The sequence below is a fragment of the Lynx rufus genome, unplaced genomic scaffold (genome assembly GCF_022079265.1).
Source record: "Lynx rufus isolate CCGP_SWC_20201006 ecotype Redwood Valley unplaced genomic scaffold, mLynRuf1.p SCAF_8, whole genome shotgun sequence".
NCBI classification, from domain to species: Eukaryota; Metazoa; Chordata; class Mammalia; order Carnivora; family Felidae; genus Lynx; species Lynx rufus.
The window spans coordinates 97,098,692-97,103,921 of NW_025814896.1; positions in this window are offsets into that span (position 1 = coordinate 97,098,692).

The following is a 5,230-nucleotide window of genomic DNA, read 5'->3' on the forward strand; positions in this document are numbered from 1 at the left end:
TAGGTAACTTAAGATTCAGAGTGGTTTAGCAGCTTTATCAAACCCACACAGAGAGCTCAAATAAGAGGAAGTAAATGCAATGGAGAGAAACTAACCCAAAGTTAGGCACTCTGCTCCATGGAGGAATTAGGCACAGATGAGTTTCCTAAAATGAGCCTTCACGTTTCCAAAGCACTTACGTCACCTGCTGTTACGGGCAGCATGGAGGGGCTGCATTTGTGCCTCTACAACCCCAACATGATATTCAATTATGTGTGGGTGCAGGAACTATGGAAAACAAGGTGGCATCAAAAATCTGTCTATGCTTGCAGCCAGAATACAATTCTTGGGAGTCTCTGCTTTAGATGAGCTCTGTATTTCCAGAGTTGGATCACAGACATCCCTGGTATAGTCCTTAGCATTGCAATAAATCAGTGCTCCTCTGTTCCATCAGACCTCCACAGCCTCTAAAGAATGAGGCAACCCAAGATGTTGATATTCCATTCCAAATGTACATGCTTTTACACAGCTCATGGTTATGAGAATGTCTTTGTATATTCATAAGGCTATCCATCAAGTACAGGAAGACCAATTTTGTTTGGTAATTATTATTATAGAAATGCAAGTAAATGCCAGAATAGAGTTTTTAAAATACACTCCTTGGGAACACTTTTTCTTCAATTACATGAATCTTAGGCAAAACCATTTCTTTTGAAACTTATGATTTTTATTAACTTAGACTCTAGTGATTTTTTTTATTATTTATTTTTGAGAGAGAGAGTGAGCAAACTAGCAGAGAAGGGGCGGAGAGAGAGGGGGACAGAGGATCTGAAGTGGGCTCTGCGTTGACAGCAGAGACCTCAACTGGGGGCTTGCACTCATAAACCAAGCCATGAGATCATGACCTGAGCCGAAGTTGGACACTTAACTGACTGAGCTAGTCAGGCACCCTGGACTCTAGTGATTTTTTTGGAAAAAGCTCACCTAAGAGACATTTCATTTAATATATATACCACACACACGATGCCTACACACACAATGCCTACACACACACACACACACACACACACACACACACACACACACATTTTTCCCTTAAGATAGAAAATAGAATGGGGCACCTGGGTGGCTCAGTTGGTTAAGCAACATACTGTTGATTTCAGCTCAGGTCATGGTCTCATGGTTCATAGGTTCAAGTTCTGCATCTGGCTCCTTGCTGACAACGCAAAGCCTGCTGGGGTCTTCTCTCTCTCCCTCTCTCTCTGCTCCTCCTCCACTCTCTCTCTCTCTTTATCTAAATAAATAAACCTAAAAAAAGAAATAATACAATGGAAAAATCGAACAATATGAGAAGCAACATGAGAAGGATGAAACTAGACCATTTTGTTATACCATACACAAAAATAAATTTGAAATGGATGAAAGACCTAAATGTGAGATAGGAAACCATCAAAATCTTAGAGGACAACACAGGCAGTAACCTCTTTGACCTCGGCCATAGCAACTTCTTACTAGACATGTCTCTGGAGGCAAGGGAAACAAAAGCTAGCATAAACTATTGGGACTTCATCAAGATAAAAAGTTTCTGGAGGGCGCCTGGGTGGCTCAGTCAGTTAAGCATCTGACTTCAGCTCAGGTCATGATCTCAAGGTTCACGGGTTCAAGCTCCACGTCGGGCTCTGTGCTGACAGCTCAGAGTCTAGAGCCCGCTTTGGATTCTGTGTCTCCCTCTCTCTCTGCCTCTTCCCCACTCATGCTTTGTCTCTCTTTCTCTCTCAAAAATAAATAACATTAAAAAATGTTTTAAAAAGTTTCTGTGCAGTGAAGGGAAGCAATCAACAAAACTAGAAGGCAGCCTAAAGAATGGGAGAAGATATTTGCAAATGACATATCTGATAAAGGGTTAGTATCCAAAATCCATAAGAAATTATCAAACCCAACAGCCAAAAAAGAAAAAAAAATCCAGTTAAGAAAAGGGCAAAAGACATGAATAGACACTTTTCCTCCACTGTTTTTTAAAAGAGAAGATGGGGACTTTGATGTAGATTAGACTGAAAACTATTCTGCTGAGTCTCCAACAGTTGACACAGTGACTGGTTGAGTATAATGTGCCATAATTCTCACAGAAACTCACCTTCCCTAAAAACATGTTCAAAAAACACAGAGAAGAATTATTTGAAATCTGAGCTTTAACTACCTTGCTTGAGTGAATAATGACAAGGGCCAAGAGTTGTGGTAGAAGCAGGGAGTTGCATTGGTAGGCAGATGAATTCCAAAAATGAAAAGGAGGGAGGGAGGGAAGGAAGGAAGGAAAAGAAATTATAGTCAAAGATGACAGAAAAAACTAGCCATAAGTTTACCGGTAAAAGAGGTTGAATTTGTGCTTGCTTCATTTTAACAAATTTACTGACCCTTTTTGCATATATAGACACTTGCTTTCTTACTATGATGATAGAATCAGAAAACATGCACAAATGTGATGAAAAGCAAGCAAGAAGAGTAATATAGGTTACTCTCAGTACAGGAGAAGATTGGGAAAACACTGAGTTTTTCAGTAAATCCAGAGCAGAATGTGAGTTTTCAAGAGTGAATTAGGGCCTACTTGAAAGGTGCTCTTGATTGTATGACCAATATTGGCACTACTCATTGATCCTTAGCTTCTAGAACTCATTACTACTCAATCACTTGCATAGTTCAAAAGAAGCTAGTTTCCCTGATCTTCATTACTAATTTACCAAATTCCTCATGCATAAAAGCTAGAGTAATATCAGGTCATGATAAGCTACATAGGTTATCTATGTACATACATAGAGATGGGGCACCTGGGTGGCTCAGTCGGTTAAGCACCCAATTCTTTTTTTTTTTTTTTTTATATGAAGTTTATTGACAAATTGGTTTCCATACAACACCCAGTGCTCATCCCAAAAGGTGCCCTCCTCAATACCCATCACCCACCCGCCCCTCCCTCCCACCCCCCATCAACCCTCAGTTTGTTCTCAGTTTTTAACAGTCTCTTATGCTTTGGCTCTCTCCCACTCTAACGTCCTTTTTTTTTTTTTTCCTTCCCCTCCCCCATGGGTTCCTGTTAAGTTTCTCAGGATCCACATAAGAGTGAAACCATATGGTATCTGTCTTTCTCTGTATGGCTTATTTCACTTAGCATCACACTCTCCAGTTCCATCCACGTTGCTACAAAAGGCCATATTTCATTTTTTCTCATTGCCACGTAGTATTCCATTGTGTATATAAACCACAATTTCTTTATACCAACGGAATGGGAAAAGATATTTGCAAATGACATATCGGACAAAGCACCCAATTCTTAATCTTGGCTCAGATCACAATCTTATGGTTCATGGGACAGAGCCCTGAGTCAGGCTCTATGCCTTGGGATTTTCTCTCTCCCTCTTTCTCTTCCCCTCCCCTACTTGTGTGCACACGTGCTTGCTCTCTCTCTCTCTCTCTCTCTCTCTCTCACTCTCTCTCCCTCTGAAAATAAATGAACTGAAAAAAAAGAAAAGTCATAGAGAAAAGTGAAATGTAAGCATGTAAAAAAGTATTTTAATCCATGCTCCTCTCTTTCACTCATAGAATTTCTAACCTTTCCTTGAAAGCAGATATCAGTTCCCACATGAGCTTTAAGAATACTGTCAACCATTTTGGCTTATTTTGTCTTCCTACTCTCTGACTCTATGATTCTCATTATGTGAACAACACATTTTGGTATTTAGTCATATGCTGTCTTACATTAATATTTTCTGTTCATTTGAATATAAATTATTTCCCAAAGAAGGCAGATACCCTGTTTTAACTTCTTTCAACTTTTACCTAGTACTTTGCACAATGCTATGTATAAAAAATACTTCACATTTCATGATTTCAAAATTCACTGTAAATCTACAATAATTCAATATGGCACTGACATAAGGACAAACATATGAATTGATGTGATAGAACTGAGAATCCAGAAATACACCCATACATGGCTAGCCAGTTGAATTTTGACAATAGTGTCAAGTCCATCCAATTAGGAAATAACAGTCTCTTCAATTGCTGAAAACTATATATACATATACAAAAGGATAAAAAGACCCCTACCTCACACCATATGCAAAAATTAACTGAAAATGGATAAATGACCTAAATATAATACCTGAAACCATAAAAATCTTAGAAGGAAACGTAAAGGTTAATCTTTATGACTGTAGGTTTGGTAATGGATTTTTTTTTAAGAAAGAAAAAAATCCATGTTTAGGGAAGAGTAAGGAAGAGACATTCAATGCTATCCATGTCTACAGGCTTAACTTGTCTGGCCTTGTAAAATGAATGGCCTTGTAAAATGAACCCTAACCCATGTAAAATGAAGACCACGCCTGAGTTTTCCAGGAACTTTGATTTCAAATCATTTTCAGAACAAGCATTGTTCTTACAGTTAGGCTATAGATCTTAAATTTAGATTCAGAAAAACATCCCTCAAAGGAAAATACATAAAAATAAGAACACTTAAAGTTACATAGATCCTGCAGACATATTAAACAATGAAATTCTGGTCCTGGTGGACATATTGATTGTAACCTATTATTGAGGAATGAGTTATGTGTATTATAATAGACAACATTAGCTCTGATTGATTCTCTGAGTTAATTATGGTCAGCAGGGATTTCTTGGAACTTATTTGTGCTGTATTCACATTTTGTTTTTCTTAGGACTATGTAAGCCTTATTTAGCTGGAATTTCCAACAAAATTTTAAACTTTTAGAAGTCAGGCCTGTAGTAAGGTTGGAAAATACTGGCATTTAGCCATTGGTACTTTTAGTTTTAATTTGGTGATGGATTCTTAGATATGTTACCAAAAGCATGAGCAACAAAAGGAATAATAAATTGTATTTCATAAAACAATTGTTTATCAAAGGGCATTATCAAAAAAGTGAACAGACAACCTACATAGGAGAGAATATATTTGAAAATAATATATCTGATAAGGGTATAGTATCCAGAATATATAAAGAACACTTACAACTCAAGAATAAAAAGAAAAAAAAAACTCAACTAAAAAGTAAACAAAGAACTTAAACAGCCATTTCTCCAAAGGAAATATTTAAATGGTCAATAAATGCATGAAAAGATGTCAAAATCATTAGTAATTAGAGAAATGCAAAACAAAACAATGAGGTATACCCACCAGGATAGGTATAGTCAAAACAACAGAAAATAAAAACTGTTAGTGAGGATGTAAAAAAATTGGAACACT